Below are 27971 nucleotides of genomic sequence, written 5' to 3' on the forward strand. Positions count from 1 at the left end.
CAGTATTTCAAAACACATAATATTTTCTTCTTTCAGGGCAGCTGTGTCCCCACTGTCCTGAAGTCTCATCGAATACACACTGTAAACAGAATTCCTTGTCCTTGGCCTTGCAGTAAACACGGATAAGATCTTTGTCCCTGGGCTCTGATTCCAGAGGGCTCCTGGGAAAAGAAAGAACATGCAATTATATACACTTCCACTGAGAATGGATCATCAGGTCTGAAATGATGGTTTCTTGGATTTTTGTACGCCCCAGTTCCATGAGCAGAAATGATTTAAAACCTATCAAGAGATGTAGGACAGAAACATAAGGAAGACATGTGAGCGGCACCTGCCTTTTGATCGCCTGACATCTTTCACACTCAGATGGAGGAGACCTTCAGCGGGGTCAGTGGTACTCCTCTGTACTGTCTGCCAAGGCAGCCAGTCAGGATGTTGGAAGACAAGTTGAAAATATTCAATGCTTTTCATTCTCGAATTTATCAAGAGCAACCCAGTGGCCAAAGACAACCATGACCTTCATTTAGTGGATATCTGTGAGCCAATAAAGCATCAGGCATTGTACTGGGCTCAACAGAAAAGGACACACACACACACACACACACACCTAGAATTGTCCCATTTTTAAAAAGCCAAGAGGCTGGAAATGCAACACAGTGGGAGGATATGTAAGTGTACACAAAGCCCTGGGTTTAATCCCAAGCACCCAAAAGAAACAAAAATGGTAACCCTATAGATATAATTGAAATACATTATATATTTATGAAGATGTACAATGAAACCCATTATTATGTAAAATTAATGTATGCTAATAAAAACATTTTTAGAAAGTAACCCTAGCTATTATTAAACAAAAGTTATGAGAGTCTGTCATTGTGGACTGATCTCTTTCACTATGGCCCAAGTGATGGTAGCATATGGAAATGCTGAACTAAAGCCCACAACTACAAAACTGTGTGGCTTATCTGAGCCTGACCTTCAGAGAAATCAGGAGAGGGAGGGAGTGGAGGAAAAGAGTTGATGAGTGATTGTCTTTGTACTTTGTTATTTCCTTGTTGTTCAAGCCACTGTTTAAAGCTCACTGTTCATCTCACTCAGCACCTCCATTTTTTAGATGATGCCGACGGGTGAATTCCAAGTTAACCTAATTCAATCACTGAGCTGAATGTGTTGGATTGTTGTCTTCTGCCGATGCCTTTACGCAAAACCACTGAATTGTGCCTGGCTTTTAAATTTGATTGTTAACATTTTTAAGTAGGTGTGGGGTGGGTACGTGCACATGAGCGCAGATGCCTCCAGAGGCCAGAGGATTCAGATCATCCTGGAGCTGGGGATGCAGGGGATTGTGAGCCTCCTGATGCGGGTGCTGGGAGTCAAACCCAGGTCCTCTGCTAGGGCAGTATGCACTCTTAACTGCCGAGCCATCTTTCCAGCCCTGTTCCTGGTTTGTTCGTTTGCTTGTTTGCTTGCTTGGTTTGTGTTAAGGTGTGAGAAAAGTCCCATAAAAGATCGCCAGACACATATGCAATCAACAAGAGCATTTAATTAAAAAAAAAAAAATTCCAGCATGCAGAGGTCAACCATTTGACACGGTGGCAAATGGTGACTCCAAGAGAAGCGTGCAGGCTCCTTTTAAGCAAGATTAGGGGAATTCCAGCTGTGATTAAGTGGACTTTGAAGTGATCGGGTAGAGACCCTTATTGGTGCAGCAATCATTGATTGGCTCATGACATCTGGTCAGTAACTGTGGTTGCAGTGTCCAGGGTCTGTCTGCTGTGTCCGGGGTCTGTCTGCTGTGTCCAGGATCTGTCTGCTGTGTCAGGGGTCTGTCTGCAGTGTCCGGGGTCTGTCTGCACTGTCCGGGGTCTGTCTGCTGTGTCAGGGGTCTGTCTGCTGTGTCCAGGGTCTGTCTGCTGTGTCAGGGGTCTGTCTGCTGTGTCAGGGGTCTGTCTGCAGTGTCCGGGGTCTGTCTGCAGTGTCCGGGGTCTGTCTGCTGTGTCAGGGATCTGTCTGCTGTGTCTGGGGTCTGTCTGCAGTGTCCAGGGTCTGTCTGCTGTGTCTGGGGTCTGTCTGCAGTGTCCGGGGTCTGTCTGCTGTGTCCGGGGTCTGTCTGCAGTGTCCGGGGTCTGTCTGCAGTGTCCGGGGTCTGTCTGCTGTGTCCGGGATCTGTCTGCTGTGTCCGGGGTCTGTCTGCTGTGTCAGGGATCTGTCTGCTGTGTCCGGGATCTGTCTGCTGTGTCCGGGGTCTGTCTGCTGTGTCAGGGATCTGTCTGCTGTGACCGGGGTCTGTGTGCAGTGTCCGGGGTCTGTCTGCTGTGTCCGGGATCTGTCTGCAGTGTCCGGGGTCTGTCTGCTGTATCAGGGGTCTGTCTGCTGTGTCAGGGGTCTGTCTGCTGTGTCCGGAATCTGTCTGCTGTGTCCGGGGTCTGTCTGCTGGGTCTGGGGTCTGTCTGCTGTGTCAGGGGTCTGTCTGCTGTGTCTGGGGTCTGTCTGCTGTGTCTGGGGTCTGTCTGCTGTGTCAGGGGTCTGTCTGCTGTGTCCGGGGTCTGTCTGCTCTGTCTGGGGTCTGTCTGCTGTGTCCAGGGTCTGTCTGCTGTGTCAGGGTCTGTCTGCTGTGTCAGGGGTCTGTCTGCTGTGTCAGGGGTCTGTCTGCTGTGTCCAGGGTCTGTCTGCTGTGTCAGGGGTCTGTCTGCTGTGTCCGGGGTCTGTCTGCAGTGTCCAGGGTCTATCTGCTGTGTCTGGGGTCTGTCTGCTGTGTCAGGGGTCTGTCTGCTGGGTCCAGGGTCTGTCTGCTGGGTCCGGGGTCTGTCTGCTATTTCAGGGGTCTGTTTGACTAAAAATAGCAAGAACAGTTCCTGTTTGTGGCCAGGTAGGACCCTGATGGGCCACCAGACTGGATACTTCCTGAGTGTCTGACTGAAGCCAAATGTGAGTCAACATAGGATGGTGAGGAATTTGGGGCAGAGGTCTTCACAAACTGGCCCCTGGGGGAAAAAAACTGGCCTGTTAGGTCCAGTCCTGTTATAAGAGGGGACGGCCGTTTCAGTTTGGTTAGTTGGTTGGTTTTGTATTGTTTTTTTTTTGAGTCATGGTCTCCTGTAACTAAAATTAAGACCAGCCTTAAATGTATTACATAGCCAAGAATGACCTTGAACTTCTGACCTCGCTGCTTCTCCCTCCCAAGGGTGGGGATTACAGGCCTGGGCCACCACTGGGTTTTATGGGGTGCTGTGGAGAGAAGCCAGGGCTTTGTGCATTCGAGGCAAGCACTCAGTGGAAATGCGTCCCCAGCCCTGGACTGTATGTTTTAAAAGTGACAGCAGAATCTCACTCTAGCTTGCCTTGACTTCCGAGTTCTGTAGAAAGGACTCTGGCAAAACATCCAGAGTGTAGAGTAAAAGACAGTTTATGACAAAGTAAAAAAAAAACGAGGCACTCTCAAGGGAGAGAGACCACTGTCCCAGTGAGTCACGGCTTAGCCAAATTTTACCCATTTCCTAGCTTTCCTGAAATAGAGAGCTCCCCTGGGGGGCAGTTTACAGTCCAGGTTATTGACAGGCCCGTACGGACTGACTCTCGCAGGATAGGGAAATGGTATGTTCCTGTTGTCAGGAAGCCTCCGGTTGGTAACAATCTTATAAGTTCAGGGCTGTTGGAACCGGCTTGAGATAGCATCATTTAATGACCCGACAGGGTATGACTCAGGTCTGCAGCAGTAATTAAAGTCCTGAAGTGACGGGCCCAAGCAGTTGCCTGTGAGGCAGGAGCCCAGCCCTGATGGCCTCCCTCACGCCTGCTGATAGCCACCCAGGCACCTAACCCAAGTATTAATCCAATCGAGTTATTTAGCAATGTTTTTTCAGGGTTTATTTGTTGGTTCCTTTTAAAATCTCTGATTTTTGACTGGACTCAGAAATATAAGTTCTTAGTAAGAAAAGAAAACTGTACCCCAACAATCTGCTCTCAACATTTCTCTTTAGCGTCACCATTTCCTTGGGCAAAACGAGAGTCTTCTGCAGACTCCTTTAATTTCCTCTCAGCTCCTCTTCTTCAGAGCAGTAGCTGCCATTCAGGTACAGTACACATACCTGGGAACAGGTTGCTGGGTCTCAGGTGCTTTTGTTCCTAGCTTCTGGCTCTATTCGAGAGCTTTCTGACAACATATGGGTGGGTATCATCTTCTTTAGAGAGACTGGAAATGTTGCAGAATCTGCTAGTTCTTCTGGGCCCCGGATGACACGTCATAATAGTACCCATCAGCCCAGCGACATCTTACAATAACAAGTTGAGAACCCTCAGACTGACTACAACAGTGGTTCTCAACCTGTGGGTCACGGCCCCTTGAGTGGCCGACCCTTTCACAGGGGTGGCATATCAGATATTTATATTACAATTCATAGTAGTAGCAAAGTCACAGCGTTTGGGTGGGCACTCCACCTCAAGCCCCGGCACCCTGGCATCCATATACTCAAAGAGTCTGGAATGTTCTGGTGGAAGATCTACCTCAACTCCCCTCCCCCATCTCTTTCCCCAAACCCGCCCCTTCAAAACTCGCCAAACACAGCTCCTCCCACAGAGAGGCTCAAGACCACTCCCATAGAGTATATAAAAGCTGCATCCCAGAAAACAGACATGTGGTTTTCCAGTCCTTCATCCCTGTCTCCTCTCTGGTGAGGCTGGGGAATCACCCGGGAATGCTTTACCCATTAAACCTGGGCCTTTCCAAATTTGGTCTAATTTGGTTTGCTGCATCGGTGGAGAGGTCTTCAGGGTGTAAAAAACTTATCATACATTTATGAAGTAGCAACGAAATAATTCTATGGTTGGGGGTCACCACAGCATGAAGATCTGTATTGAAGGGTCACAGCATTAGGAAGGTTGAGAACCACTGGACTAAAACAATACATCCTCAAATAGACACATGCTTTCTCTCTCCAGGTCTCCTTGAAGGCCCCTGACTCAATAGCAGGTACACTCAAGCTAGGGTCAGGACTTCCTGCTTCATGGGAAAATCTTGTTTGTTGTTCTCACCACTGATTGAGACCATATAGAGCTCCCTGTTCTTTACCCAGAACTGCAGCAGCCTCCATGGTCAGGGCTTCCCGTACGAAGTCTAGAGTTGATGGTCACTGTCCAGGGAGTTTCTAACAGCCGGTGTCTGGGAAGATATCCGCTGCTATCTTGATGGGGTAGGGTACGGAGAAGCGTTTGCTTGCTTGCTTGCTTACTTGCTTGCTTGGTTTTGTTCTGATGGTTTTGTTTTTGTTTTGAGACAGATTCTCGCTCTGTACCCCAGGCTGGCCTCCAATTCATGGCAGTCCCCTGCCTCAGTCTCTTAAGTGCTGGAATTACAGGTTATAAGCATGAGTCACCGAGCCTAACAGATATAACAAAAATGCATTGTTGGAAACATAATGAATGCTTTACTCTAGGTGGGAGTAGTACAGTAAAATACTATTCCCTTTTGACTCAAGAGGATGCAGGAGAATACATTCAGTAAAACTACACACATATACACTGTGTCTGTGGGGTGTGTGTGTGTGTGTGTGTGTGTGTGTGCATTTGAGGCAGAATTTTTTGTTTTTGTTTTTGTTTTTCAAGGCAGGGTTTCTCTGTGTAGCTTTGGAGCCTGTTCTGGAACTCACTCAGGCTGGCCTCGAACTCACAGAGATCCGCCTGCCTCTGCCTCCCGAGTGCTGGGATTAAAGGTGTGCGCCACCACTGCCCGGCGAGGCAGAATCTTGATATGAAACCCTGCCTGGCCTTGAATTTGAACTCAAAATCTTTCTGCCTCACTTCCCTAGTACTGAGACTCCTGGTTATAACTAACACTTTTTTTTAAAATGCAAGATCTCATTATGTAGCCCAGGGGCTAGGCCTTCCTCTCAAATATTGGGATTAGAAGCGTGAACCACCCTCATCTAGGTTGGCCAGCTATTTCTTTTAAAAAAAGAAATAGTTTTTGTTTTTTAACTATTTATGAGTAATTTGAAAACAAATTATCTCTTCGTTTGAGACAAGGTCTGATGTTGCCCAAGCTGGCCTTGAACTCCTGATCCTTCCCACAAGTGCTGGGATTATATGTATGTAGCACCACACAGAGCTCAAATGATTTCTTTTTCAAAATAAATTCTGCTTAAGAGTGTTAAGCGCTGGGTGGTGGTGGCACATGCTTTTAATCCCAGCACTCGGGAGGCAGAGGCAGGCAGATCTCTGTGAGTTCGAGGCCAGCCTGGACTACAGAGCAAGTTCCAGGACAGGCTCCAAAGCTACACAGAAAAACCCTGTCTCAAAAAAAAAAAAAAAAGAAAAAAGAAAAACAACAAAAAACGTTGAGCAAAATGGCTCATCAGGCAAAGGTGCTCACTGCTAAGCCTGAGGACCTGAGATCAACCGCTGGACCCCACACGGCATAAGGAGAGAACCAATTCCTACAAGTTGTCCTCTGACCTCCTCATACGCACCGTGGCATGCATATATATACAAACAAAATAAATTTTTATACATTTTTTAAATAATTGATGAATTTTTAGTTCTACAACACAGTGAATTTCAAGCAAAAACTAGAAAAACTGCCCTCTGAATTCTAAGTCATTGTTTTATGAAGCATTACATCTAAGTAATCTAACATTTTACATATAAGCATTTACATATGTGCACGTAATGAAGGCCTTTCTAAGCGAGCCAAAGCTCTTCACAAGTTAACCAGAGTCCCACTAAAATATTAAGGAAGAAAGTGACTCACAGCACTTGTTAGTGGAGGCAAAAGCAGACCATTCAGGAAGGAACACGGCAGTGGAGATTCTCAGGAGAAAGGAGAGATTAACTCTGAATGAAAAGAAAAATGGGACTCTCCAGTCAACATGAGAGTCTTGGAGCAGGCGAGGGGGATGGATGGCTTAGAGAAAGCATCAAGGAACGGGAGTGTTCTGGATAAACCAGCCGAGCCAGAGCCAGACTCTTGCAGAAGGAACAGGAAGGCGGTGAGATGAGAGTATCTAGATAGTAGATGAGATGGATTTAGAAGGATTCCTACTAAAACTAGGCTGTGAGGCACACCCAAGGAAGGGGTCTACCAGGCTCGGTAGAGGTGGATGGAAGTTGGGCTAATAGAGACAGGGTCAGTAGCACAGACAAGGATCTGCAGTGTTTCCCTCAAAGAAGCTGGAAATCACAAATAGGAAATGATCCAGAAAGGCTATAGTTTCCTTTGAAATCCCCCCTTTTATTCACAACTAAGCCTGTTTTATGTAATTAAGGGAAGCCTTTTAGTCGTTGGGGGGAAGTTGACTTAAGCACTATGAATATTCCAGTTTGCCACATGACTTTGGATGAGGCAGGCATAAAGGATGGCTTAGCAACCAGGACTCCGCTTGGTTTGGGCTGTACATATACCCCTCTTCTAACAATACAGCTAGCAACCTAGGACCCCCACCCACATCAAGCTGCATACACATCCCTCTCTGAACCAGGGAACACGTTTCTTTGTCTGTAACGATCATCAGTGACTTTCCTTTTATAGATAGTTTCTATGCATATATAATTCAGGATATATATGGCACAGGAATAAGGGCATCAGTCCAGCCCAGATCCAAGCAAACTTGGTCCTCTGAATGAATGTTTAGAGATAATCTTCTGTTTGTCATCTTATGACTATGCGTAATTGAGAATACATATGATTATGTATTCAGATGCACCATGGGAAGAAACACACACAGTAGAAAAAAGGTCCTGTTACCCAAACCCATCAGTCAAAAATATAGAATCACCCAAACTGCACCCCTTCCCAAACAGCCCCTCCTTTCCCTAGAGCTCCATAAAGAAGACAGGTGGCCTCTGTCACTCTGACGGTGCACTGATCCGTATTATCACTTTGCTCCTGAATGAACCTTCTCATTACTTTGCAATCTGTATGCACTTATATTTCAATTCTTTGATTAAGATGTCAAGAACCTGCAACACCTGCTTCAGACAACAACCCCCAGTGGGGGGGGGGCTTCAGGAAGAAAAATGTCTACAGTGTATGTGGCCTGCTCCACTGTACCCAGTCAACAACCTTGCAGCAGGCCTAACTAAGCTCAAGACAACAGTCTCTCTTGTCTGGCCGTGTCTCAGGCTCAGCTAGGGTCAATGAAGGGGTGAAGACAGTAGTCTTCAAACTGCAGTACTTGTCATCTAAGGTATTCTTGGGGTTCAGGGGCATGGACAACTGAGAGATCAATGCTCAAGTCGTCAACTCCCCTGTCTTCATGTAACAACCTTTTCCCGAAGAGAATGCTGTAGCCACCTGAACTGAACCTCTCTGACCTGCATCTCCTTTCTCAGCTGAAGGCCATGAACACACACACGCATGCACACACCACACACACACACACACACACACACACACACGCACACAAACCACACACACACACACACACACACACACACACACACACACACGCACACAAACCACACACACACACACACACACACACACACACACACCCCACACACACAGAGTAAAAGCTATACCTCACTGGGCCCTAAGTTTTTGAGGTGCTTGCTCCGGGGGTAAACAACTCTGGGGCACAGAGCACAGAAAGAGGGAAATGCAGATCTGCCAAGACAGGTCAGGAGAGAAAGAGAGCAAGGTAAATAAAGGCAGAGCATTGCCAGTGTCTTCTCTCTGACACTCCATCTAGTTCTGCCTGTCTCTCTCACAGTCAGAAGGGAGGTAGCAAAGACATGACTATATGCTCTTCCTGATGGGAAAGGTGGGTCTCCTCGGACCTAGGATTTAACCCCTTTCTTTGCCAGCAATGACTGATCTGAACGCCACAAGCTGACAGCCCCGAGCTTTGGAGGATATGGTATTTAAAGCCTGAAGATAGAGCAGAATAGACCCTTTGTACAGTGTGGTCAACAGTTGACTTGCAAATACACAAACAGTTACACGTTGAACAAAAGTCCTTCAAGTTCCTGAGAATAAGAAGTGGGGTGATGGATGGTCTGAGGAACCCAGCCCGAAGAAAGGTCTGTGTTGGTTTAGGCACAGATTAGTTATACACACAGGCTTTATCAAGAATAAAGGTGAAACTCAAAGCGATACCACTAAATTCAGGAACAAGACAAGGCTGTCCACTCTCCCCATATTTATTCAATATAGTACTAGAAGTTCTAGCTAGAGCAATAAGACAACAAAAGGAGATCAAAGGGATACAAATTGGCAAGGAAGAAGTCAAACTTTCACTATTTGCAGATGATATGATAGTATACATAAGTGACCCCAAAAACTCTACCAGGGAACTTCTACAGCTGATAAACTCCTTCAGTAAAGTGGCAGGATACAAGATCAACTCAAAAAAATCAGTAGCCCTCCTATACACAAATGATAAAAGGGCTGAGAAAGAAGTCAGAGAAACATCACCCTTTACAATAGCCACAAATAATATAAAATACCTTGGGATAACACTAACTAAACAAGTGAAAGACCTTTTTGATAAGAACTTTAAATCTCTAAAGAAAGAAATTGAAGAAGATATCAGAAAATGGAAGGATCTCCCATGCTCATGGATAGGTAGGATTAACATAGTAAAAATGGCAATCTTACCAAAAGCAATCTACAGATTCAATGCAATCCCCATCAAAATCCCAACACAATTCTTCACAGACTTGGAAAGAAAAATACTCAACTTTATATGGAAAAACAAAAGACCCAGGATAGCTAAAAGAATCCTATACGATAAAGCAACCCTTGGAGGCATCACCATCCCGGACCTCAAACTCTACTATAGAGCTATAGTAATAAAAACAGCTTGGTACTGGTATAAAAACCGACATACGGACCAATGGAATCGAATTGAAGACCCTGACATTAATCCATGCACATATGAACACCTGGTTTTTGACAAAGGAGCCAAAACTATACAATGGAACAAAGAAAGTATCTTCAACAAATGGTGCTGGCATAACTGGATGTCAATATGTAAAAGATTACAAATAGATCCATATCTGTCACCATGCACAAAACTCAAGTCCAAGTGGATCAAAGACCTAAACATAAATCCAGTTACACTAAACTTAATAGAAAAGAAGATAGGAAGCACTCTTGAACGCATTGGCACTGGAGACCATTTCCTAAATAAAACACTGACAGCACAGACCCTGAGCACAACCATTAATAAATGGGACCTCTCAAAACTGAGAAGCTTTTGCAGGGCAAAAGACACAGTCAATAAGACAAAAAGACAGCCAACAGATTGGGAAAAGATCTTCACCAACCCCACATCTGACAGAGGATTGATCTCCACAATATATAAAGAACTCAAGAAACTAGACATCAAAGCACTGAACAGTCCAATTAAAAAATGGGCTAAAGAGCTAAACAAAGAATTCACAAAACAAGAACTACAAATGGCTGAAAGACATTTAAAGAAATGCTCAACATCCTTAATCATCAGAGAAATGCAAATCAAAACGACTCTGAGATACCACCTTACACCTGTTAGAATGGCTAAGATCAAAAACACCAATGACAACCAATGTTGGAGAGGATGTGGAGCAAAGGGAACACTCCTCCACTGTTGGTGGGAATGTAAACTTGTACAACCACTATGGAAATCAGTATGGCGGTTTCTCAGAAAATTAGGAATCAAACTACCTCAAGACCCAGCCATCCCACTCTTGGGCATATACCCAAAGAATGCTGATACATACCATAAAGATACATGCTCAGCTATGTTCATAGCAGCACTATTTGTAATAGCCAGAACCTGGAAACAACCTAGATGCCCATCAACGGAAGAATGGATGAAAAAAATGTGGTACATATACACAATGGAGTACTACTCAGCAGAGAAAAACAATGAAAGCATGAAATTTGCAGGCAAATGGATGGAACTAGAAAAAATCATCCTGAGTGAGGTAACCCAAACCCAGAAAGACAGTTATGGTATGTACTCACTCATTGGTGGATTCTAGATATAAAATGAACAATCAGACCACAACCCATAGAACCATAGAGGCTATATATATAGCATGGAGGTCCCTAGGACGACTGTGGCATATAATAAATTTCAGTTTTACTCAATTATTGAAAAAAAAAAAAAAAAAGAATAAAGGTGATTTTTAATTCAACTGGATTGTCCACAGCCTGTTCTCAGGAACTTGTCTATTCCTAGGAAAAGAGGCCTAAGATCATGAGATGGCGAATGCCACATCAGTCACCTGTGGACTCCAGGAAGATTGTAATTTAAAGATCTTAGTTGGCCTCACTCTCGGTTCTAGAGTCAAGCATTCCATCCCATAAAACAGGGTAAATATTTACCTCCACAAGCAAACAGAAGAGGCGGGGTTTAAAGGGTTCCGAGGCGGCAGACACGATCATCAATGCAGATTGCCCATTTTGATCACGTTCCCTGAAGGCAGAGACAAGGAGACAAAATAAACTTTCCCAACCAGTTCACTTCTGATTACTTCAAGTTACTTTTCTGTGTGTAAGAATTAATGCAAATGCAATTTATTACCATGTCCGGTGGAACTGACCTCTTTGGGAGATTTAGCTGCTGTCTCTACAACCCTATTTTCTCAGCGTTCAGATAAATTAGTTTTGGTTTTGTGGTGTAAAAACTCCAGTGCAGGAGGCCAGCAAGTTAGCTCAGGGGTAAAGGAGCCAGGCAGCAAAGAAGACAACCTGGGTTTGGTCCCTGGGACCCACATGATGAAGGAGAGAAGTGAGGTTTTTGTCTTTCGAGACAGGGTTTCTCTGTGTAGCTTTGTGCCTTTCTTGGAACTCACTTGGTAGCCCAGGCTGGCCTCAAACTCACAGAGATCCGCCTGTCTCTGCCTCCCGCGTGCTGGGATTAAAGGCGTGCGCCACCACCGCCCGGTGAGAACTGAGTCCTGAAGATGACCTCTGACCTCCACATGTGTGTGATGGCATGTACACACACACACATAAATGTGTTAACTCTTTCAAAACTTTGCTACAGGCCGCTGGTACAGCTCATTTGGTAAAGTGCTTGCCCCCCACAAACAAAACCTTGGGTTTGATCCCCACCATCACACCATATTTGGCTTGGTGACCTAAATCTATATAGAATCCCAGTACTGAGGGGGTAGAAGCAAGAGAATCAGGAAATCAAAGTGATCCTTGGCCAGATAGTGGTGAGTTCAAGGCCAGCCTGGACCACATGAGACTGTCTCAAAATCCAACAAGGTGACTTAGTGTGGGTGACTCCCTTTTGATTTTTAGCCTCATCTGTAGGCGGGAAAGTTTAATCCAAAACAATGGCCTCCAAGAACTTTTACCTAACAGTGGAAAATAGCTCAAAGCAGCTCAGCATTTTAATGTGGAGTGAGTTGCTACATTCATTATAACGCCCGTCTCAAGAGCTAAACCTCAGGACAAAGGAAAGACCAGGCTGGAAGAGATAACTCAGCAGGTAATAGCACTTGCCTCTAAGCCAGATGATGACTTGACTTTAATCCTTGGGACTCACATAATGAAGGGAGGGACCCAACTCCCACAAAATGTCCCCTGGCCTCCACATGCCCACCATAACATGTGCACATGCACACGAACACACACTAAAATTAATAAACGTTTTGGGCTGGAGAGAGAGATCGATGGACGAACTCATTCCCTACCATGACCTGAGTTCAATCCCCCGACTCATATACTGAGAGGAGAGACTCGACTCTCACAGATTGTGCTCTGGCCTCCATGTGTGTATTGTGGTATGTGTGTGCCCCCACAGGTACACACACACAAGTAAATAAACACATTTAAAATAAATTTTTACACTGACCGCAGAAAGTCCAAATCACTTCTGTGACACCCCGTGGGAAGCTGCAGGTGTCACTCAGAGGAGTAGAGTGGGAGGGACTTCATCCTACCTGTGGATCAGCATCTCTCTGTTTTTCTTCTCAGCTCACCATGCGTCATCCGGAGGACACAAAGTATCTAATTCAGTTAAAATATCTAGAGCACATTGAATAGAAAACCCCTTTCACCTGGCGGTGGTGGCGCACGCCTTTAATCCCAGCACTCGGGAGACAGAGGCAGGCAGATCTCTGTGAGTTCGAGGCCAGCCTGGGCTACAGAGTGAGTTCCAGGACAGGCACAAAGTTACACAGAGAAACCCTGTCTCGAACAATAAAAAAAGAAAGAAAGGAAGGAAGGAAAGAAGGAAAAGAAAAACCTCTTTCACTGTCATTCCGGCCCTTCTCCCTTGCCAATCAAACATATTTCTCAGGAAACCGAGGCCCGAGAAAGTTGGATCGTCAAGGTTCTGAAGTGAGTCTGCTCCAGGTGAGAAAGGAGCACAGGGCGGGGCGGTCTGGTGCCCTGTCAGCTCTCCTGCGAGGCCGAGTCAGAACTGTAACCACAGGCTAGACACTACGGCAGGCACGCTCTCCGAGGGCGTTGCTTTGTATTGTTTGTTTTTGTTTTTTTAGTTCTCAAGTTGCTTATGATGCTGTTAAGCTGGGAAACAGGATTGGCACGGATTTGGGGGAAGCGTGGTTTGTGAAGCTGGGTACCAAGTGTTCCTGACTCACCAGGCAAATCCCACTGTTGAGTGGCAGCTCATCTCTAACAGGATGAGCCTTGCCAAGGGAGTGGTGGTGTGTGCCTTGAATTCCAGCCTTCCTTTAATTCAAAAGGCAGATCTCTGTGAGTTCAAGGCCAGCCTGGTCTACATAGAGAGTTCTAGGTCGGCAAGGGCTGCACAGTGAGACTCTGTATAAAAAAAAAAAAAAAAAAAGAAATCTATGTTCTGTACAGCCCAGAGAATGATCTATAATAGCCATACTCATACTTTTAGTTTTGCATGAGTTTATTAAGTGTATAGCAAGCCAAAGTAAAGAATAAATAGCAAATGATAGAGGAAAACATCACCTCTGAGGCTCAAACATCCCTGCATTGAGACAAACAGCTGGAGTTCTCAATAGACTCTCAGATACCGCAGAGTGCCCCTTGGGACAAGGTTTCTAAATAACAGGACAAGTAATGCAGAAAGGCAGAATTCTCAAATCCAGGGCTTGCAAACATCCACTAGAAACTGACTGAGGAAGCCGGATTAAGGCAGCCAGCTGGACTTCCACAAGGAGAGTCCTAGGCCCAGCAGAGTGGGTGAGGCTTCCAGGCAAAATAAAACAACAGGTAAGAGACGACCCATTAGCCGGGCGGTGGCGATGCATGCCTGTAATCCCAGCACACGGGAGGCAGAGCCAGGCAGATCTCTGTGAGTTCAAGGCCAGCCTGGTCTACAGAGTGAGATCCAGGACAGCCAGGACTGTTTCACAGAGAAACCCTGTCTCGAGAAGAACAAACAAACAAACAAACAAAGAGACGACCCTTTAACTAAGCATTCACAACACCCGGCAGAAAACAACTAGGGAAAAGGTGGAATGGGAAGCTAAACCTATGACCGGGCTTTCTCTCCCTGGGTGAAGATCCCATGGCCGCACCTCCAGCTTCTCTCTCCCATGGGTACTTTAATACCATGGGAGAGACAATAACAACACCTCTGGGAATGTTCTACCTTCTGTGTGCTTGCTTTTTAAAAATAGTTTAAATTGGCAATTGGGTTTGTGGGGAGCACACACCTTTAATCCCAGCTCTAGGGAAGCAGAGGCAGGTGGATCGCTGTGACTTTGAGAGAGACCAGACTGGTTTACAGAGTGAGATCCAGGACAGTCAGGGCTACAACAGAGAAACCCTGTCTCAAAAAACCAAAACCAACCAAACAAAAAAGGGAGTTAAATTATGTGTCTATTGGGGGTGTTGTATACATGTGTGAGTGCAAGGTACCCTTGGAATCCAAAAGAGGGTGTCAGATCCCCCGGAGTTGCAGATATAGACGGTTGTGAGCTGTCCATCGAGGGTGTGGGACTCTGACTTGAGTGCTCTGCAGGAGCGGTACAGAAGTACAGTTAAGGTAATGGTCTCCAACCTTCCTAAGGCCTCCACCCTTTACTGCAGTTCCTCATGTGGGGAGCCCCAACCATCAAATGATTTCGTTGCTACTTCATAACTGCAATTTTTCTACTGTTATGAATCAGTCAGTTATGTACATGTCTGATATGCAGGATATCTGATATGTGACCCCTCTGAAAGGGTCGTTCAAGCGCCAAAGGGTCACGACCCACAGGTTGAGAACCACTGAGGTAAGCCATAGCTTTCTCCTCTAGGTGTTTTTTGTTTGGTTGGTTTTTGGTTTTTGGTTTTTCAAGACAGGGTTTCTCTGTGTAGCTTTGTGCCTTTCCTGGAACTCACTCTGTAGACCAGGCTGGCCTCAAACTCACAGAGATCCGCCTGCTTCTGCCTCCCAAGTGCTGGGATTAAAGGTGTGCGCCACCACTGCCCGGCTGTTGTTGTTTGTTTTTTTTTTTTTTTTTTTTTTTAAAGACAATGCTTTTACTGCCTAACACAGGACCAGCCCATTCCCAGGCACAGTGCCTTGGAGGACACTTGGAGACAAACATGATTGTGTCTGGAATGGCATGGGGGGCAATCCTGTTTCCAGAGCCAGCTTCCCAATGACCTCCAACAACACATGACTGCCAACATAATGTTCTTTATTGCCTGTGTTGTGTGACGAACAAGGACACACGACAGTCTTCACCCCTTTGTTTCCCTCTCTGATGCTGTGGCCCATTCAGTGGACTCCAGAGATCCCATACGACTGAAAAGTACCATTTTCCAGCTCAAAAAAGAAATTTCATTTTAAATATATTTTATTGTTAATACGTGTGTGTTGGAGCGGGGTGAGTGTGCGCTCTGGCACACATACGGAAATCAGCCCACAACTTAGGAGAGTCATGTGAGGATGAAAGAACAACTTTTGAGAGCTGGCTCTCTCTTTCCACGGTGGACTCCAGGGACAGAGTTCCAGGTCGCCAGGCCTGCTCAACAAGCGCTTTTACACACTGAGCCATCTCACCAGCTCAACGACAGCAACAAAAACTCCTTAGCTCTTTACATTGGGAACTTGGTTAAGAATTTACAGTCATGCCGGGCGGCGGTGGTGCACGCCTGTAATCCCATCGCTCAGAAGGCAGAGCCAGGCAGATCTCTGTGAGTTCGTGGCCAGCCTGGGCTACAGAGTAAGATTCAGGACAGGCACCAAAACTACACAGAGGAACCCTGTCTCGAAAAACCAAGATAATAATAATAATAATAATAATAATAATAATAATAATAATAATAATTTACAGTCCTGCTTGGCCCAAATATCAGCAGGAATTCAATGTAAACATAGCAAAAATGACTGAGTTCTCCAGGAGAAATTATTACATCTGGGCTGCACAAAATCGGCAAGTTTACAAATTTTGTGTATGTTTAGACTTCTTTGCAAAGGATTGTTTTCTATGTGGCCCAACATACCTCTACAAAGCCAGAATTTTCAGTCAGTCTGATTGACACACCGTGGCTCTGTTACACTCCATTTTCTTCTAGACCGACAGGATCACATGCACTCTGGGTAATTTGGTGAATACTTCTAATCATTTTTGTAATAACATTTTTATGCCCTAGTCCAGATGATCAAGATTCTTTGTGACCTCACATACATCCAAGTAGAATGTAGAAAGGGCGTGGACATTATAAACGGGAACTTTGCTGTCACTTCCCCTCATGAGGCTAATAAGCTCATTAATGACAAAATTCGGGTACCACATCAGCACCCAGCTTCACCACCTTCTCACCCTAACACTCCAAGGCGGCAGTTCTCAACCCGTGGGTCGCAACCCCTCGGGGGTTGAATATCAGATATCATGCATATTAGATATTTACATTATGATTCATAACAGTAGGAAAATTGCAGTTGTGAAGTAGCCACATAATCATTTTATGGTTGGGGGTCACTACAACATGAGGGACTGTATTAAAGGGTCACAGCGTTAGGAAGGTTGAGAACCACGGCTCTAGAGCAACCTTGCCAACCAATTGGAATCAGTGTCTGCACTGAGATCTTTTTGCTGTTCAAGGGTTAAATTAAATCACTAAAAAGAAAATTCTAGCTCTTATTTTCTTACTGTTTGTGGAGTGTGTGTGTGTGTGTGTGTGTGTGTGTGTGTGTGTGCATGTACATGTTTGCACACAGGAGAAGGGAGGCACACGTGTGCGTGTGTTTGTACGTGGAGGCCAGAGGTCAACATTAGGTGACTTCATCAGTTGTTCTCCACCTTAATTGTTGACAGTGGGTCTCTCACTGAACCCAGAGCTCATTTAATTGTTGACAGTGGGTCTCTCATGGATGTAGCTAGACTGGCTGGTCAGCGGCAGCCTCAGGGATCCTCCTGCCTGAGAATCACCAGATGAGATCACAGGCATGCTTTGCTGCACCTAGCTTCCTATGTGGGTGCTAGGATGCAAACGCAGGCCCTCACGCTGCCCAGGAAGTACTTTACCGAGACATCTCTCTAGCCCCTTTGTTCTATTTTTCTTTTGATGGTGCTGGGAATTGAAGCCAGAACCTCAAGAAGGCAAAATCTAGTCTGGGGGAAGTTTTCTAGCTGTTCATTTGGTAATTTTGAGTCGGGGGCCCAAGCTGGCCTCACACTTGATGGCTTTGGATTTCTTTCTGCTCCTCCTGTTTCTGCCTCCCAAGTGCTGGGATTGTGGGCCTTTGCCATTATACCCGGTTTATAGTGCTGGAGATTGAACCAAGACCTAACGTATACCAAGCAAGCACTTAACCAATTGAGCTACATCCCTAGCCCTGGGGAAGGTTTTTGAGCATTCTGAATATTATTTCTGGTACCCAATGTCACATTTGCAATGGTAACATCCTTTAGATGGCTCCAAAATGTCATCTCCCTTTGTTTAAACCACATACCATAATTCTAACCCCATTTATAATATTTTGACTTAAATCACGAAATACCTTCAGATGGAAAGTAAGGAGCAGATTATTATTATTATTATTATTATTACTATTTTGTAAATTCTTTGAGATGAAAAGACCAGTGGTTCCCAAAGTTTTCTGTCAAGGTGGCCTTTTAAGATTTTAGTTTCCAAGCTGGGAGGTAGTGGCGCACGCCTTTAATCCCAGCACTCGGGAGGCAGAGGCAGGTGGATCTCTGTGAGTTCGAGGCCAGCCTGGGCTACCAAGTGAGTCCCAGGAAAGGCGCAAAGCTACACAGAGAAACCCTGTCTCGAAAAAACAAAAAAAAAAAAAAAAGATTTTAGTTTCCAGAACTAGGTGGTGGTGGCACACGTCTTTAACCCCGGCACTCAGGAGGCAGAGGCAGGTGGATCTCTGTGAGTTCGAGGCCAGCCTGGTCTACAGAGTGAGTTACAGGACAGCCAGGGTTACACAGAGAAACTCTGTCTCAAAAAGGAAAAAAAAAAAAAAAAAAGCAAGCAAACAAACAAAAAAACAACAATAGCAAAAAAAGATTATACTTTCCTTTGTGGTTAAGGCAAGTGCTAAATGTTTTCATTATTTATTGGAGTTGTCTAACCTTGAGAGCTATAAAAAGCATCATTACCTCGGTGTTATTAAATATTGACAGGTGTGCTTAAGAACTATAGCATTACTCATTTGTAATGGATAAGCACTATGAGAAAGTAATTCCAAATCCTGCTTATCATATTTCAGAACCTGACCAAAGAATTTTAAGACCTGGTAATGATCAAATATACCTAGTCTAGCATTTTACAAAAAACATAAAAACAAAAAACCTCATGACTTCTGCCTATAAAAGAAAGTCTATCATCAGTTAAATTTGAAACCATGACACCAATATCTCACTCAAATATTTAGGAGGCATTACATGTATACATGCTTTCAGTTTGCTGGTACTTTCTATGTTCTTTTCTGTAGTGATATTGTGCTCCCCAATATATTGTGCACCCTAATAAACTTATCTGGGGTCAGAGAACAGAATGGCCACTAGATATAGAGGCCAGAAAATTGTGGCACACACACCTTTAATCTTAGCATTCCAAAGGCAGAAATCCCTCTGGATCTCTGTGAATTCAAAGCCACACTGGAAACAGCCAGGCATGGTGACTCACGCCTTTAATCCCAGAAAGTGATGGCAGGAAGCAGAAAGGTATATAAGGTGGGAAAACCAGGAACTAGAGTCGGTTAAGCTTTTAGGCTTTTGAGCAGCAGTTCAGCTGAGATTCATTCCGGATGAGGATTCAGAGGCTTCCAGTCTGAGGAAATAAGATCGGCTGAGAAGTTGGCGAGGTGAGGTTAGCTGTGGCCTGTTCTGTCTCTCTGATCTTTCAGCATTAACCCCAATACCTGGCTCTTGGTTTGCTTTTATTAATAAGACCTTTTAAGATTCGTGCGACACTTTTCAGTACGAGGCATTGAACCTAGAGCCTCACGCATGTGGGACAAGTGCTCTACCACAGAGCGACAGGTAGTTGACCATATTCCGAGGGATCACACATGCTCAGTAGTCCACGAGCATCACAGATTAGAATAAGTGGGTTGTGAGAGGATAGAGAGAGAAGAGAGAACAAAGTTGGAGGGGTGAAGGATGGGGATGTACCTCGTAGGGAGGAATATGGGTGAGTACAGTCAAAATAAATTGTATTGCACGTGTGTATGAGATTCTCAAAAAAGAAAGTATTAGTTTAAACTACATCAACAAGGATTGGACCTGAAGGCTTCCCTTCTCTCCCCTTCCCATTAGAACCCCACCTTGCTGCCTGTGGTGTGATGATACCATAACTGCTCTAAGAAAGCTCTCATCTGAAGGGCAATTCTAGCTCACCTTCCCCTTTACTGAACCTGTAACATCTTTTATTCATAAATACTTGCTGCCGATACCTGGAATCGCAGCAGGTTTTGTTTCCCGTCAGTGCCCCTTCATGGCTGCCTGTAGCCCGATGACAATAACTTCACTAATTAAAAATTCTAATGAAGTTCTAAAAGGGAAAGCAACTATTTTTCAAGTTTAAAGTAAACCAGTGGGCCTACTACCTTCTTGGGGTAATGTTTTTTTTTTGGGGGGGGGCATGGAGATCCACAGAGTGTAGCTGTCACTGTAGACTGTACATGAAGCAGGTCACAAATTACCCTGGAATATTTACATATGCAAGGGACACCAGGATCTACTAGTGCAAATATTTACCAAGATGTCGAGTGGAAAAGCTATATTATATGTTTTTTTTTTTTTTTTTTTTTTTGGTTTTTCAAGACAAGGTTTCTCTGTGTAGCTTTGCACCTTTTCTGGATCTTGCTCTGTAGACCAGGCTGGCCTCGAACTCACAAGAGATCTGCCTGAATCTGCCTCCCGAGTGCTGGGATTAAAGGCGTGCGCCGCCGCCGCCGCCGCCGCCGCCGCCGCCGCCGCCGCCGCCGCCGCCGCCGCCGCCGCCGCCGCCCGATTATATGTATTTTGATACTGTGTAAATTTAAATTCTTTGCCTGCTATGTCTTGTTTACCTATGTCATTGTACGTGAAATTCTCTCTCTCTCTCTTTCTTTTTCTGGTTTTTCAAGACAGGGTTTCTCTGTGTAGTTTTGGTGCCTGTCCTGGAACTCACTCTGTAGACCAGGCTGGCTTTGAACTCACAGAGATCTGACTCCCAAGTTTTTACTGATAAAAGAACAATTAGATAAATGCCTCATCTGGCACCCTTTTATTTTGACTCTTTAAAACTTGTCTTAAGGTACAAATATTATCTTTAAATGTATAAGATTGTTGTGTACATGTGTGTGTGCATGCTTGCCATGATATGCCTATGGATATCAAAGGACCACTTGCTAGATTGAGAAATGATTCTCTGTTTCCACCATGTGGGTTCTCTGGGTCAAACTAGGGTTTTAGGCTTAGTGGTGAGTGCCTTTACCCACAAGCCATCATACCAATCCAACTAATTATTTTTAAAGCTTTTGTATTTTATTATATAGTGTATGTATAGTATATAGATGCATATATATCTAGGGTATGTATGTATATAATAATAATAATTATTATTATTATTTGTCTTGGTTTCTGAATCATGGTTTCTTCATGTAGCTTCTGCCCTTTTATAACTTTCCAAGTGCTGGGATTTAGAGGTGTACCACCATGCCTGGGTGGGACTGTGGCTTTAAATGAAGAGGCGAGACCTGAGACGTGAGCTAAAAACATTGTTTCACCACATGGTGCCCTATGCCGACTTGGGAGTCTGTAAGGTCCCCACCGACAAGAAGGACCTTAGCAGGTGTGGCCATCCAGTCTTTACCTGTGGTGGTAGTTTGAATGTAATTGCCCCCCCCCCCCACAGTCTCATAGGGAGTGGCACTATTAGGAGGTGTAGCCTTGTTGAAGTAGGTGTGGTCTTGTTGAAGGAAGTGTGTCACTGTGGGAGTGGGCTCTGAGGTCTCTTTTGCTCAAGCTTTGCTCAGTGTGACACACAGACCATCTCCTGTTGCTTTCTGATCAAGATGTAGCCAGCACCACACCTGCCTACATGCAACCATGCCCCCCACCTCCATGATGATAATGGACTGAACCTCTGAAACTGTAAGCCAGCCACCACAATTAAATGTGTTCCTTTATAAGAGTTGCCATGGTCATGGTGTCTCATCACAGCAATAGAAACCCTAAGACACCTGTCCTGCTTTAAACTATGAATAAGCACACTTTCATTCTTTGTACCAGTCTTCATTCATTCTTTTTTCCCCCAGTCTTCATTCAAATATAAGGTTGCTCAATTTGTCCAAATTATGAACAATATTTCCTCAAAACTGATTTAAAATGTTTGAGTTTCATATGTGTATGAATTTGTTGTTTACATCCCTCTCTCCCCCCTCCTTCTTCCACTGGAGCCTTTCCTGACAAGTTCCCCTCTCGCCTTCACATCTGCTTTCTGGGTATGCCAGCATGAACCATTACGCCTTTTCTATTATAAGCACTTACTGAACAAAGGCTACCTGGAGAAAACATGCCCGGAACATCGCTTCTTTATGACAATATCCAGACAGGGAACTGGTTCAGTGGAGAAAGGGCCCTTTATTCTTTGTACCTAGTCTTCATTCAAATATAAGGTTGCTCAATTTGTCAAAATTATGAACAATATTTCCTCAGAACTGATTTAAAATGTTTGAGTTTCATACATACATGAATTTGTTGTTTACATCCCTCTCTTGCCCCCCTCCTTCTTCCACTGGAGCCCTTGTTACTTGTCCCTTAATACTTGAAAGTGATGCTTAAATACCCTAGAGGAGGAGAAAGCCATGAGATTTCGGAGAGGTATTTTATATATGCGTGGAGGGGGATGGACAGAGAAAGTTAACAGCCAGTCCATGTTAGATAAAAATCAATCGACTTCCCATTTGTACAGCAGAGAGTTTATCCATTTGGCAACTGGTGACTTTCTAAAAGGAGACCCCCCACACACACACACAAAGACTACCTACCTGTAAATCTTAATTTAGCTAAATTTTTATTTTTCTTTATTTTTTGGAAATTATGATATAATTTATATAATTTTCCCTTCCCCCCCCAAACCCTTCTATCTATCCCTCCTTGCTCTCTTTCAAATCCATGGCTGCTTTTTTTTTAATTGTTATATATGTGAGAATGTGTATTCCTAAATCCATAAATGCAACCTGCTCAGTCTGTATAATGTTACTTGGATGTGGATGTGGATGTTTCCAGGTAGTGGAGAACCAGGTGTGCTCTTCCCTGGAGAAGACCCTTTCTCCCACTCTCAGTTGTCTATCGTTTTCTAATGTAGTGTGTAGGCCTCGTGTGCTTTCCCTTCTACATCAAGGAATTACTCGGTAGACACCTGCTGTGAAGCATCCAGTAGGGCTAATACGATGCGGTTTGGGAGAATAAGAATGGTGTGGTCTACATCATTGATCAGTAGGAGGGACAGACACAGCGAGGCAGGACTTGGCTATTTAAACTGTCTGCTTCAAAACCTGAGACTCTAGCCTTCACTTGTAGCCCCTGGAACTTCATCAGAACCACCTACAAGCAGCTTAGTGTGTGTTTGTTAGACGGAATCAAAAACTAAACCACCCCTTGCACAGAGTAACAAGAGTTACTTCTTGCTAGTTTCCCACGGGTGGTGTGGGCTCCAGGAGGAACAGACAGCTGTGGTATTACAAAGGGAAATAAATGGAACAGAAACCCAAGAGCACGCAGAAGGTCCGCTTAACAGTCTGTTCCTGCAACATTTTGGTTTATACAAGATGAAAGTTTGTTTCCTTTCTCATAGAAGAAGTCTACAGCCCACCAGTCCAGAGAAGGCTCAGCAGCCCCAAGGTCACTGGCAACTGGGCCATTCCTATGGCACTGGCTTGCTCATTCTTGTGTGTGAACTCATGGTCAAATAACAGTGACTTGGTACCCTGGGGTGGCGGGCGTTCATGCCTGTAATTCCAACACTCCAGAGCCTGAGGCACCAGGATTACTGTGAATTTGAGAGGGCTGCAGAGTGAGACTTTGTTTCAAAAGGAGAAAAAAAATGAGTTGAATTGATCCATCACTTTTAACCTTAACCAGCAGGAAAAAGTAGGCATTCTGAAGGACACTTGTGTTAAGTCCTCACACAGTGCTCCAGGGACCAAGTGCAAAGGAGGATGGGACAGACAGACAGACAGACAGACAGACAGACACACACACACACACACACACACACACACACACACACAGCCACCATTTTTTCCTTGAACTCCTGACGCTCCCATTACCACCTCTTGAATACCTGAATTACAGTATATGGCACCTTGCCCAGCATCCCACCGCTTTCCTGTCTAGTAAGATGTGAGACGTGATTAGGAAAGAATGCATTTCACTTCATAATTCTGTTCCTAAGGGCATCAATTTTAGAGGCATATGGCGGAGAGGAAGAGAAACAGAACAAGTCATTGTGACATCATGACTTTGTCTTCAGTAGTTGGAAAAGTTGGCTCTCGCTATAACATAAAGGTTTTGTGTTGTTTTGTTCAGATGAGGTTCACGGATGTAGTCCTGGCTAGCCTGGAAATCAAGGAGCTGCTCCTGCCTCTATCTCCTGAGTGCTGGGTTTACAGGTGTGTACCACCGTGCCCAGATTTCGAGCTGCACATTTGTACTTCCTGGTTGTCTTCATGAAACCGGAAACAGTACGGAAGAAGGAAGAAGAGCATTACAGTGTAACTGCTGTGCTCTTTCTACTGTTTCCTGTCGCCAAACTTCTTGGCTTTCTTTGCCGAGTGGTCAGTTTCCACTGGCAACAGCTGGTTGGCTGCCGTAATTGAACTATAGTGTGTAACTTCCATTCATTAAGTTTTAAATGAGATTACAGCAGAATAACTCTCTGGACTGAACTGTGACGACCATGCTACGTGTTAACATACTTTTGTTTCTACACTTGAGTCTCGACGTGACAATAAAACTCAGTATGAAGGCTATTTCTTTGCGTGATTTTCAAGAATCAGACTGAGTAAACAAAGACTTTTTTCATGCCGTGTATGGGGACACATACCTATAATCCCAGCTCATGGAGGGTGGAGGCAGAAAGATACAGGCTCCAGGGTCATCCTCAGCTACACAGCAAGTTTGAGGCCAGCCTGGACCACATGAGACCCTTTCTCAAACAAAAAAGGAAGCTTTGGGAGTTTGTGTGGTTTTTTGCTATAGAAAGCCTAGAGTTCCAGAGCTGAACATAACATCTGTGGCTACATGTCAAAAAAAGCACATGAAAAATTCTATTTCGTGTTATTTTTAGAGACAGGGTCTTATGTATCTTAGGGATAGCCTGGAACTTACTCTGTAGCAGAATGACCTTGGCTTCATAATCCTCTCTCCTCCTAAACCCAGAGCTTTGTGTGAGCAAGGAGGGCATTGTGTCAACTGAGCTACATCCCAGTCCTAACAGGAAATGTTTTAATTCCTTAGAAACAGTTGAAAAGGAAAGACACTATCAGGGAATCCTTATAGTTAAGAGTGGGAGACTTGAGTGGTAGAGCAGGAGACTTGAGTGGATTTCAGATCTTTACCTGTAATGACTTCAGGGAACTAACACAAGGCCATTGGAGAGATTGTCTCCTGTAGTAACCAGAAAAGAGAAGTCAGCCTTAACATATTGATACATATTTAAAGAATTTTCTAGTCATCAGGTTCACAAATAAATGAAATAGGTTGCTTCATTCTGGCGGAAAAAAAAAATCTGTTGAGGACTTACCAGAAAAAACGAAATCTTGATAGCAGGGAATGCATATTAGAGGAATAATATTTTAGAATGACACCAAGCTCTCAATTTTTATGCATTACAAAACATAACAATTTCCAGTGACCTACTTTAATGGGAGCATGGAAGTTGGAGGATTTTCCCCTAGGCTTCCTGTGCCTTTTTTTTTTTTTTCTTTTCTGATACCACTATTTATTTTGTAGTTCTTGCTCTTAAGATTTCACTAATGTGCCCTGAAAATACCTTCAAGGGCTGAAGAGGAAGAAGAAAAAGAAACCGAGGAGAATTAACTGCAAGGAATGAGACATAAGAAACAGACAGGCCAGTCACTCTGAATACAGGAGAAAGCCCGAGGGGAGGACACAAGCCGTGCTCTGCCAAGCTGGCCTGGCGACAGCTTTCATTAGGCACAGGACATCCAGAAAATGTCAGCAATTGATCAAAATAATGTCACGTGGCATGGCGGTCTTCAGATGTAAACAAAAGCCCGACTTAAGGTTAATGTTAAGGCTGATTTATTGAGCATCAGAATTGCTAAGTGGGTAATGTTTAACTAAATCAATCTGCCATAATTAGCATGGCTACTAGGGAAGAGAGGTGACCGAAATGAAGACCGAAGTGAAGCCTGCTCGTGTGTGGTCGGATCTGCAGTGGTTTTCAAACCTTTTAGTTGCGGGGGAGGGGGGGGAGTTGCTGGGAGGCTTGTCAACTGTTTGGGGGCCTTTTCCAGAGACTGACACTCAGCAGCTGTGGGGAGGGCCTTCTAATCTCGGAACTATTGTTATCTGCAGGCTGAGAGGATCGTTTTGTTCGGAGGGCACTGGGCACCGACACGCGCTGTGTGCACCGAGGTGTTCGGTAGCATTCCAGGCCCTTGATTAACTGGAGGAAGGTCTTACCTCTTAGTTGTTTCCAGACATTGGTCCCTAGGGACAAAGTAAGCCCCCCACTTTGAAGACACTACCCCCAGAAAAAGCCTAGCGACTTGTCTGTCTAGTAAGTACAATCGGGTGATTCTTACCCATGTGATCAGTGACTCCATTTGAGAGACATTGAACTAGTATTAAGGGTTGAGCCATGTCCTCTCTCCTCAAATTCATGTTGACGTTTCAACTTTCAGAGTCGCCAAACAAGACCTCATTCGGGAACAAAGTAGTCGCAGACTTAGCTAAAATAGGGTCATACTGGAGGAATACAGTGGCTCTTACTCCAACATGATTGATAACTTCTTAAAAGGGGGAAATTTGGATTACAGGCATGCAAATGGAGAAAATATCAAGTAAATGTTAGATTTGGGTGTTGGCAGTGTGTTCCTGTATTTCCAGTACTTGGAAGGCTGAGGCAGAAGGATCATAAGTCCAAACCCAGACTGGACTATGTAAGACCTACAAACACACACACACACACACACACACACACACACACACACACAGGATTGGAATTATGCTGCTGAAGTCAGGGAGCAACCACTGAATGGCTCAGAGCAGATCCTTCCCTAGGCTCAGAGGAAGAAATCTGAGTAGCCCTTTGATCTCAGACTTAACCTCCTATAACCGGATACAAACATTCATCCTTTAAAAGAGTGTAGTAATTTGTTGCAGTAGCCCTAGGGACTAGGCACATTGAGAATTAACAAATCATTGGCCGGAGTTCAGTATGTGACAATATTTGAAGCATGATCAAAGAGAGAAATGAAGATGATTGTCACCAATTCCTAACTTATCTGACACAAAAGATGCACTCATAAATTAATAACGAGCACTCTTACACAATCTGTATGTATGTTTGTGTGTTTGCAATGTTAGAGATGAAACCCAAGACTATTTAGGGAAGCACTCTACCGCTGTCCTCACCCCCCCCTCCCGCCTCCAGAGCAACATTATATCATTTGTTACCATTAAAGATATAATGTAAATAATCATTTATGGCTCAATTTCAAGTGTCAGTGGTTACTATATAGACTGCGATGCCTGAAAGACAGATCAGGTATGTATATTATGCCATTATTCATAGAGAAGGAAATACATAAAGGCAAAACCACATGGACTCTGATCACACTGTAGCTTTAAGAGAAGTGTTGACTGTTTCAGATTACAAAGGCGCTATTTAGTGTACAGCAAGTAGGGCCATGTGGCCAGCAGACCAGTCATGTGCCTGTCCCAAGTGGGCAGTTCATATTCTCTCACTGCTAGGAAGAGCTCAACAGTTGTGTACCCTAACAGTCTCATCTGCAGTCCAAGTAATGTTCTATCAGAAAGAGAAACGGAGGGTGGCAAAGGCCCGTCTTTTTCTTTTTAAGGCACAAAATACCATACCAGTAGACATCTTTGTTCCTACTTCCTCCTTTCGTTGAAACAAACAACAAAAAAGGAAACAAGTCTCCTGGCCTCGAGATCCCCTTTTTAAAAAGTAGTGGAGCCCCCCCCCCCATTCTTATTTTCTGCCCCATAAGCATAAACGAAAGAATGGAAGAAAGCATTGTCAAAGGGCTCTGAGAAACGTCTAGAAATTAAGCAGATTTGGGACGACCAAATACAAAGTTAGGTATAGACTGAGTAAGTGCCCTCCACGACCCAGCTTGAGCAGGCCATTCACCTAGAAGCCTTTCCCTAACTCTAATATGTGTATAATTCACACACGTTTGGATATAATCTCACCAAGTCCCCTCATCTTCGATCAAGGAAACTTTCACAGTGTGCCTTTCCGAGTCCTATGAAGCGGTGGTGGCGGAGCCCAGCTTAAATCACATTTGACCTAACAGATTGCCTCCCAGGAACAAGGTGGTGGGCGGATATTTGTGCTCGGCTCCTGGGTTAAAAAGGCCCCAGGAGGTAGCGATAGGGACTAA

The 27971-nt window shown here is 44.5% G+C and overlaps 1 long non-coding RNA gene across 2 annotated transcripts; it reads right to left on the bottom strand.

Moving 5' to 3' along the window:
- LOC121821294 (uncharacterized) lies at positions 1-27882 on the bottom strand. Of its 2 annotated transcripts, XR_006062024.2 has the most exons (4): positions 27781-27882; positions 24933-24981; positions 11309-11399; positions 1-161 (listed from the first exon to the last, which is right to left on the bottom strand). It is a non-coding gene; the product is annotated as an uncharacterized LOC121821294 (long non-coding RNA). The 2 variants fall into 2 exon arrangements; XR_013043331.1 differs by lacking the exons at positions 11309-11399; positions 24933-24981; positions 27781-27882 and adding an exon at positions 5069-5200.
- Between the last annotated feature and the right edge of the window lie 89 nt (positions 27883-27971).

This window comes from Peromyscus maniculatus, chromosome 11, assembly GCF_049852395.1.
Source record: "Peromyscus maniculatus bairdii isolate BWxNUB_F1_BW_parent chromosome 11, HU_Pman_BW_mat_3.1, whole genome shotgun sequence".
Lineage (NCBI taxonomy): Eukaryota > Metazoa > Chordata > Mammalia > Rodentia > Cricetidae > Peromyscus > Peromyscus maniculatus.